This window comes from Nipponia nippon, unplaced genomic scaffold, assembly GCF_047370975.1.
Source record: "Nipponia nippon isolate SJK-2023a ecotype South Korea unplaced genomic scaffold, ASM4737097v1 scaffold_3, whole genome shotgun sequence".
Lineage (NCBI taxonomy): Eukaryota > Metazoa > Chordata > Aves > Pelecaniformes > Threskiornithidae > Nipponia > Nipponia nippon.
In genome coordinates this window covers 65386478-65395683 of record NW_028262347.1, presented here as the reverse complement: position 1 = coordinate 65395683, position 9206 = coordinate 65386478, and the positions used below count along the sequence as shown (strand labels likewise).

General features: G+C 46.4%; 1 protein-coding gene across 4 annotated transcripts in view; it reads left to right on the top strand.

Annotated features, from left to right (window-relative positions):
* The first annotated feature begins 579 nt into the window (after positions 1-579).
* CHRM2 (cholinergic receptor muscarinic 2) overlaps positions 580-9206 on the top strand; it is a 101862-nt gene continuing 93235 nt past the window's right edge. For all 4 annotated transcript variants that reach the window (XR_015706801.1, XM_087767260.1, XM_009464765.2 and 1 more), the window contains exon 1: positions 580-979. The gene's annotated coding sequence lies outside the window, so the exon portion shown is untranslated. The remainder of the gene's footprint in view (positions 980-9206) is intronic.

Below are 9206 nucleotides of genomic sequence, written 5' to 3'. Positions count from 1 at the left end.
TCTGATGTGCAAATTGTAGATAAATACTTCTGATGGGGAAGAGGGGAGCGTCTGATGAGGAAGAGGGAAGAGTGTGTTGAGAGATAACAAGAAGCAGTGATTTCTATTCAGCAAAGCCACCAAATCAGAGAGCAGTGCTGATCTTATTGGAGGAGAGCCTTCAACAACAACTAATCCTGTCATACTGAAAGAAAATTGTAAATGTTCTCTGCAGAAATCGCCTGCCCATTGCAGCTAATCGAGCCCACTTCGCTCTCACACACCCCCCCACACACCCCTCCCCACCCCCCCACGCCCCCGCAGGCGGGCGGCGAGCGGACCCACAGCCGCAGCACCCCAGCAAGGACATTCACCCGAGATGCTCACCTAGGCGCCCCGTTTCCCTCCCTCGCCACCACCGCCACGAAGGTGGCAGCTCCCCCTCATTTCCTCAGAAGCGCTGGGGGAAGTATGAATTATTACCGGCTCACTTACGAGCCCCAGCTTCTGCTGGTTTTAATTTCTTCAGTTTTGTCTAAACCGTTAAGCCAGGTTTGATAGCACTATTGCTCTATTTTTTTTTTTTTTTCCTAAAGCTCAACTTGGCTGAACTGAGGCAGAGACTCCCAAGGGCCAGAGCCACGGAGGGTGTGCGTGTATATGTGTGTGCCTGTGCGTGTGTGGGAGGGAGGGAGAGAGCGAGCGAGGGAGAGACAAAAACTCCATCAGCCCGGACAATGCCACCTCTTGTTTAAAGCTTCCGAACTGTTATTCTTTCCCTCCATTATCACGGTACCAAGTGATCTGTCTTTCCCCCACGCCAACCCCCCTCCCTCCTGTTGGAAGATATGGAAGAGAAAGATAAAGCGGCTGCCTCCGGGCTCTGACTGCGCGCAGCCCGCATGCCTCTGCCGCCAGAGCCGGCGCGACTCCGCAGCCGCCGCTCGCAACGAGCCGCTTGCAGCGGGATGGGATGCAACTTCTGGTAATTGGATCACAGGTAGGAAAGCTTTGGTTTTTACTGACGCTTCTTCTCTTTTTTAAAAAAAAATTCCTTTTTTTTTCTTTCTATTTTTTTTGTCTTCTTTTTTTTCCCTCTTTTCTTTCTCGCCCTCTACCCTCCGCCCCTTCTTCGCCGCACCTAGGATTTCATCCACTGCTGTCACACGAAAGCTCCCGCCAAGAAAACAATGTCCAAGAAACGAGCTTACGTTTTGCTTCCTGGTAGAAGGAGCAGAACAAAACACAGGGAAACTTTGCTGAAAGGGTCCGTAGCGGTGCGGGTCACGGGGGAAAGGCAGCGAGAGGAGAGAAGGCAAAGCGATTGCCCCCAGCACAGAGCCTTCCTCTGTTGAGTTACAGTTGTGATATTAATCCCAGAATCGAGTCTAGCACGGTACAACGGGGAAGGAGAGACGCAGTAGCCTGATTTAGAGAAATCATCCCATTTTCTAAGCGCTGTCCACAGGTTTTTTATATAAATGCTGCATTCCGACACAGGGACATCTCCCGGACTACCCTTCCCAAATCCCGCTATGTTTGTTGACGACTCCTGCAAAATGTCACCGGGAGCCGGGAGCGGAGCCGTCCCCGGGGAGCAGAGCCTGCCTGCGGAGAGCACTGCCTGGCGGGCGGGAGGGTAGAGACGGGACGGGGGGCTATCCCTGCCCTGCCGCGGACCATGCAGGGATGCGGGGTATAAGGGGAGGAGGCTTCCGCTGTGTCAGTGCGGTCCCTCGACCCTCAGCATCTCTCCTGGGAAGTGCGCGCCTGCCCCGGGTCAGTGCCCGCCTGCGCTGCCGCAGGTCTCGGGTCTTGCTTCGGGGAGGGGGAGCGTGGCCGCGGGGCGCCGCTGGAGGCGGGGAAGGTGCGGAGTTTTCCCGGCTCATTTCCGACCCCAACTTCCCTGGCTCGGTGCCCTTGGGGTCCGGTCGCCGGTGCGGCCAGGGAGCCGGGTGCGGCGGGAGAGGATGTTCCGGGGCCGGGACCGGCTCGCCCCGCAACCCCGGCCCGACTGAGCCCCTGGCAGCGCTGAGCCGGTCCCGGCCGTGCCTCCGGGCTCCTTTTCCTTTCGTCCGTGCCGCCGCCACGGGGTGCTTGTGGCCAGAAGGAGCGAGCTGATGTCTTGAGAGGCAGCTCAGATCAGGCTGTGGAAGAACGACTGCCTCCCAGAAACAGCTCTGAGTCGCCGAGGTCCTGGTGGCCCCCCAGACTCCAGACATTTCGGAGGCTCTGGAGGGGCAAAGTGCTTTCCGGGCTGCATCTTCCTGGGCAAAAGCCGAGCCCCCCCCCATGTCGGACCACTCTTCTTTTCGCGTCTTCCCGGCGATTTGCCCCCTCGCCGTGCTCGCCGGCTTCCCGCGGCGGCCCAAGTGCCGGGGTGATGCCCCGCTGGGGGAGCGAGCAGGCGGCAAGCGGCAAGGACGGCGTCTCCCCTCCGCTCCTCTCCCCGCAAGGCAGCCGGGCCGGAGGGCCCTGCCCCAGCCGGCGAAGAGCTCCTGGAGGCCGGCTTTGCCTCCACAGCCGCCCGCTGCCAGCTCCGAGGGGAGGCTGCCAGGGCTTCTAACTCCTTCCTACAGGCCTAGGAGTGAGTCCTTACCCCTTCTCTGGGGAAAGGACAAGGGACTCTTGCTCCCCGCCCTACTATTTTCGTGTGCTAAAGTTCCTTTAGGGAAAGGAGAGGTAGCTTTTTTTTTTTCAACTGGAAGAGGACACTGGGAAGGGAGGTAATTCTTGTTGTGAATCTAGCCAGAATAATATCTCTCCCCATTTTTATGTGTCAACCAGTGTGTTTGCACACATTAGCTTGTCCCTGTCCCTTGAGGAAGATCTTCTCTTTGCAGAAGGGAAAAAGGCAAGGGAAAAAAAGGTGAGGGGCCAACCTCTGCATCACAGCCTGCTCTTGCAGGTTTTTTTTTTTGGGGGGGGGGAACCAAAATACCGAAAAGACTGACAGTGAGGAAGGTTAATACAGGAGATTAGAAGTATGTATGCTGTCTGCTTTTATGGTATTGTATCACCTGCAATCACAGCCTCTGTCTAAATACACACCAGCCTTGATTGTATAGTTTACGACACTAGCCGCTCTTGATGACTCGTCTATAAACCATGTTAAGCTACACAGAGTACACTCCCTCTCTCATTTAGGCTCTTTTGGATTATAACTTTGGTCAAACTTCCCCTTTGCAGGACCCCTGGATTGCAAAAGCAGCCCTGTTTGCTTTTGCATCAGGAGTGTGGGAAGTGCAATGGGCTCACTTGGCGAGCATGTGCCCCACTAGACTGCCCTGTCCGTCCCTGCCCACAGTGCTCCATGATTCCTGCATTGCAGTCTGCTCAGGGAAGGGGCTCAGTACATGGGGAGGGGGTCGAGGGTGATCCCAAGTTGCTTTGGATGGAGGGCAAAATAATAAAAAGGAGAGGTCATGCTCTTCTCCCATCCAAACCCAAGATTTTAAGTAATATTCTCTACCCAAAAGGTTGTAAACCTGCGCCTGGGCAGAGCTTGGGGAGATCTTGACCATGTGTGATCAGGATTGTCCCAAGGAGGTGGAAGCGGCAGCAGCCGTGCCGTGCTGTGCTATTGCCTGGGAGGGAGACCAGGACACAGAAAGGGAGGAACCAAGGCCACCAGTGAAAAACAGCATCTGTGAATAAAAGTGTTTTTTTTTTTGCTTGCATGTTCAGTCCCATGCCCCACTGTCATTTTGTTTTTCACCTCTGGGCTGACTCCCTGTGTGTGTTTTGTGGCTCTCAGTTGCTCCAAGTGCTAGCATCCTTCAGCCCATTGGGCGTCTAATTCAACAGTCTTTGAAGGACATCCACTGTGAAATCCCCCACTGTTGCTGATACAGTCCCAGACGGTTATCCTGCCCCACTTCAGTCCTGTAACCCACTCACCCGCTCACACAGACTTTCTTTTCTCCACTAATATAATGACCTACATGCAAAAGACTTATTTTCTGGTCCCGTTTCCATAGCAATGCAGCATGGGGAACACAGACAAACCAGTAGTAATGAAGCAGATTCCCTTTCTGTGAAATCAAGACCTCTTTGAAAGTTGAGTTCAATTTAAGGGAAAGTAGGGATTTGCGGAGAGTTGGATTTCCAGCCCAAAGCCCACATCTCCGCGCCCTCTAGTGCCAGAGGCAGGCGAGGGAGAGCATCCCGGGGCACCGGGAATGCGGGGCATTGAGAGCGAATTACAGGGGAGGAAGAGAAAACAGAGGTATGAGAAGGACCTTCCTCCCAGGGTCTGTTTCCAGCCAGCTCTTCCCTCTTCTAAATCCCAAGCTGCAAAAAAAGGCAGATGGTGTTCAGCTGATCCTGGTTCTGTCACCCAGAGGCTAATGCTGCAGGTCCTGTGGGGTGGGTTAAAATATGGAGCAATAGGTAGGAAGAAATAAAAGCTGGGAAGCCCATTCTGTATCTAGCCATTTATTTGGATCTCTCTGTCTTTGAGCTTCACAGGGTGCAGCAACTTGCAGCTAATTCTCAGAGATTTGAAGGCACGGAAGAGGATTACTCACTTGTGAAAATGCTGCCCTGACCTTCTATGGGCTCTTTGGGTGGGTGGACGGGTGGACAACAGTAATCAGGCTAAGAAAAGCTGAAGGGGCTTAGATCCAGCTCATATGAATGACAGGGATAACTTTTCCACAAATGCTTGTAGCCTTAAATCTTTAAAAGCTTAAATTGTGTGGTAGTATTTCAAGTCCTGTTAAATGTGAGCCTGGATTCCCATCTCTAAGAATGAGGCTGCACAAAGGACCAAGCACTGAGAACTGCTGTAACTAAATGAGACAATTAGCACACTCCCCACACACCACCCTACCCATCTTTTCTAGTTCCTATATTTTGGCAAAGAGAGCTTTCAGCTTTACCAGGGTCTCCATGGCATTTCCTGGGTTGGAGCTGCCCAAAAGATGCAGTTATCTACTTGCTTGTCCTCGTCCCACCAGCTGAACACCAGCCGCCTGTGCCTAGCAGATTGCATTCCCTAGCCCTCCGTACCAAGCTGAGTGGGGATGATTGCGTAGTGACTTATCCCATTGCCTTCCTACATCTCCCTGATACAAGTGGACAGAATTAAAAGATGAGGTCACCCTTGGGGTCATATTAAAAGGCTGCATCCCTTTCCTATGGGGCCTGAGCTTGTTTCTATGTAAAAATCTTTAGGTTGTGGAGCTACCTGTCATTTTGGACCGTCTGTCCTACCTTTAAAGCTGTATCATTACCTATATCTAACATCATCTGTTCCCTGTAGAGAGAGATACATATCAGCATATGTAGATGCTGAGACATCTCTCATACAACATGATTTTAAATCCCAAGAGGATGGGACAGGGTAAAGTGAGTTTCCTCTCATTTCCATCAAGCACTTCCTAAAGAATGCTTGCCAATGAGACTAAGACACGCAATGGAATTTCAGTAGTCCATGCGATTCATGGATTCATTTTGAAGAATATGATAAGGATAAAATGAAACAGACCATCGTTTAGGGCCAGCTGCTTTGCTGAGAGCCTTCTTCATGTTTTGTTTTTGATGAGATGATCCTCTGATTCCTGTCTTTCCAGTATCTCTTTTGACTCCATGGGCTAGATTCTGATCTTAATTACATTCTTTCAAATCAGGGGTGACTCCACTGACTTTAATTACTTCTGGTTTATTCTAGTGCAATTGAGCTCAGAATTTGACTTTCACAGAAACATAGTAAGTGTTGTAATTAGAATATGCCAGTGTTTTGACAACTGTTCGTGGAACAGCTCTGTTTCATCAGCCTCTGCCGAAAGGGAAATGCAATGTGATAATGGGCATTGGGAATAGTATGGGGCACCTCCGACAGTGATGACAATAAAGATCTCTACAAGAGGCCACAACACAAATAGGTGAGAAATTCTGTAAACCAGCATCTCCCAGGGTTTTCCTCAAGCTCCTAGAAAAGCTCTGAGTAAACTGTGGGCAGGTGTGGGTTTTTTTAGGTTTTTGTTCTTTTTTTTTTTTTTTGAGAAAGAGGTGGAACAAGACAAAAAATATCTTCATAGATCTTTCTTCTGAATCATTGTGAAAATTAGTGTTGGAAACCAAGGCGATAAAATAAACCTAGTCGTCTCTTGCTTAGTAATTTCTCTAGGTCAGGATTCTCAGGTAGTCTGAATATGTAAAGCTCACTTGATTTCAGTGGAGATAAGATGATATGAAAACTCTGAGGATCAGACCCCTCATTTTTATAATCCATTCCAGAATGTGAGAAATAAAAATTAACAAAATCTGTCCATGGGAAACAATAAGTTTCTGGTACAGCCTGTAGCATTTTCATGGATTCCTAAGAAATTTTCTCTCGGCTTTGCAATGAATTGCTGATGTCTATTTTATACTCATCTATGTCATATTTAGTCAATTAGAAAGCAGAGTGGTCATATATTGAAAATTATTCACAAATTTTTTCATGAATAATGACAATAAGCTCATTCCACTGATTTCTGAGGTCATTTAGTACAAGCTGGTGATTAATGATTTATTAATGAAAATATTCATACATCTCAAAAGTTTCATGAACATTAGCATGAATAATTAATGGAAATTGTGTTATTTGTTATCATTACTCATTATTTTCCTGCTCAAAAAGGCATCAGTCATCCAGTTAAAGAACATTCAAACATAATGATTGCAACATTGGATCAGGCAGGTGTTTTGTCTTGTCCAGTATAGTGTCTCTATCAATGTCCCTTACCACATGCTTCAGAGGCAGGTGCAGGGAATGCTGCTCTAGATAAATGCACTGCCCTCAAGTAAAACGTTTTTATACCCACCAGCTTGTGTTTGCTTGCTGCCCGGAGACCATTTCCAAATGAAAACAGATACCCGCTTTCCTTACCAAATGGAAGCCTATGGTGATTCTAGACAAACTGCAGATATACTCACTGGCCAGATAAGCAGCTAATCTGGTTTTGCCTCCCAGTAAGTTCACTACCTTAGTGATAGCATGTAGCAGTGAGTTCACTAGGTTAATTACATATTTTCTTGGGAAAACCACCCTCCAAGGTACCTTTGATCTATTTAAATTAGTTGTCTTTCAGTGTTATTGCCACCTCTTTGTTATATGACATGAAAAGGCCATCAGGAGCACCCAGTTCATTGTATAGGTGCCATTCATTTACTCAACCATGAACCCTGTTGTTCTTTTCTTCTTTCAGTTAGACAGTCCCAGGGTTCCCAGTCACTTTGCGTGTCTTAAAAACTACTAATTCTTTTATTTCCTTTTTTTGTGTTGGATTGACCAAAGTGGGCACTGTTTTCCAGGTGAGGACTATTGGCTTATACAATAAAACTGTTTTCATTTTAGCACCTTTTACTCATTCTATGAACTAATGGAAATTTTGTTTTGTTTTGTTTTTTGAGTTTGGGGTTTTTTTGACCGCTGCTGGAATTGAGCAGAATTTGCAACTGGGTTTTCCACAGTGAGGCCAATATCCTTCCTTGAGTGGTCACAGGTGGCTTAGAATCCAGGAAGGTTTCTAAGTGTTTCACTCCATCTGTGATTGTTCTGCATCGGCCAACACTTATTTCCATTTGCAATCCAAACGCTAGGTTTACCCAGCTTAATTAGCATACTCTGAAATACTTCAGTCCTTATTCCCTTTTTCAGTAAAGAAGTTATACGTGATATAGAATCTTGGACAACCCAACTGTTAATCTTTTACAGTGAAAAATGATCATTCACGTGTGGTTCCTGCTTTCTCTCCCTTAAACAGTTTCCAACTTGTAATAATAAGGTACTTATTCTATGATGACTTAAATTCTTCAAAGAAAATTTCTCAAAGAAATTAAGAAGATATATAAATACCTATATATATACACTTACCAGGTTGTTTTTCTTGGTCTATTAGCTTGATGCATCAAAGAATATATAAAAGAGACAACATTTCTTTGAAATAAACTATGATTTTTTTTTTCTCCTGTATGTAATTCCAGTTTTTGTTAATTTCAATCAATTTACCTGGAAGTAAAATAAGACTTTTCAGTATACAATACCTAAGATCAACCCAGTGCCTGTCCTAAAGAGAGGTATGCTAGCTGCTGCCCTCCAGTCCTTCTGTAGCGTATCTAACTTCAGCAACAGCTTGTGTATTTTTGCTATCAGCGCAGCCACTTCATTTTCAAATGCTTTCCAAATCCTTGCATATATAACCATGAGGTCCTTGTGACATGCTGCTATTTAGTTTATCAGTTTGTTCCAGTGTTTCCCCTCTCAACGTTTCACATTCTGACAGCTCAGGTCCTTTCTTGTCTTGAAAAAAATAGTCTAGTGTGGATATTGGCACAGCATCATTTGCGAGGAAGGTTCACCCAAATGAACCATTCAGAACCTCTGCAAAGTCTTTTTGCTCCTTAATTATTCCCATTACCCCCTGAATGTGCAGGAGATCCCATTGGTTCCCTCCTAAACTGGGTGAATTTAAGACATTTCAGAAATGTCCTGCAGTTCCCCCCTTCGCCTCCGGCCCCAAGCTCTTGACAGTTAACACATCCTTGGCCCTCTTCATTTACAGCTGACATTTTGTTTGTGTTTTGTTATAATTTCCTTCCCTTACCCAGGGGGTTCACCGGAGCTGAAGTGGCATTTCCTGAAAGCTGGTTGCTTGGCTCAAACAACCTCTTGGACCTTAACATTTCACAATACCATTTTTTTTTCCTATCTTACCTTTCAGTTTGCTTTCTGCATGACTCCACTGAATCAGAAACTGTCTGTTAATATACCTGTTGCTTTGAATCTATGGATTTGATGTTCTTTTTCCTCCAATTTTTTTCTTTTTTTTTTCTTTCTTATTCCATTTCTACCTCTAGTACTTTTTAAGCAGTTCACTAATTATTATCAGTTTTAACCTCACACTCTTAAGTGTAGTAAGTTCATTACTATTCTGTAGCTTGACTGTATCATTTGTTCAGCTACTTAAGACTAAGTTAAGAACACGTACTCTTATGTTCTCCAGTTATTCTAGAAATCACTTAGAAATTGGGGTTTTTTAATCTGTTTGTACCAGTTGATCTAACAATGTACAGATGGTTGCAGTCACCCACGACTGTCATTTTATTAGACTTAGTTGCCTCTTTGTTCTCTCTCCATATAACCCATTGAATATCCCTGACATTTCCTGGATGAAGTGTGCTGATGCTTTGTGAAAGCATCAGGATTTAATTAAAGGATATTTTTATGCTTAGCACAC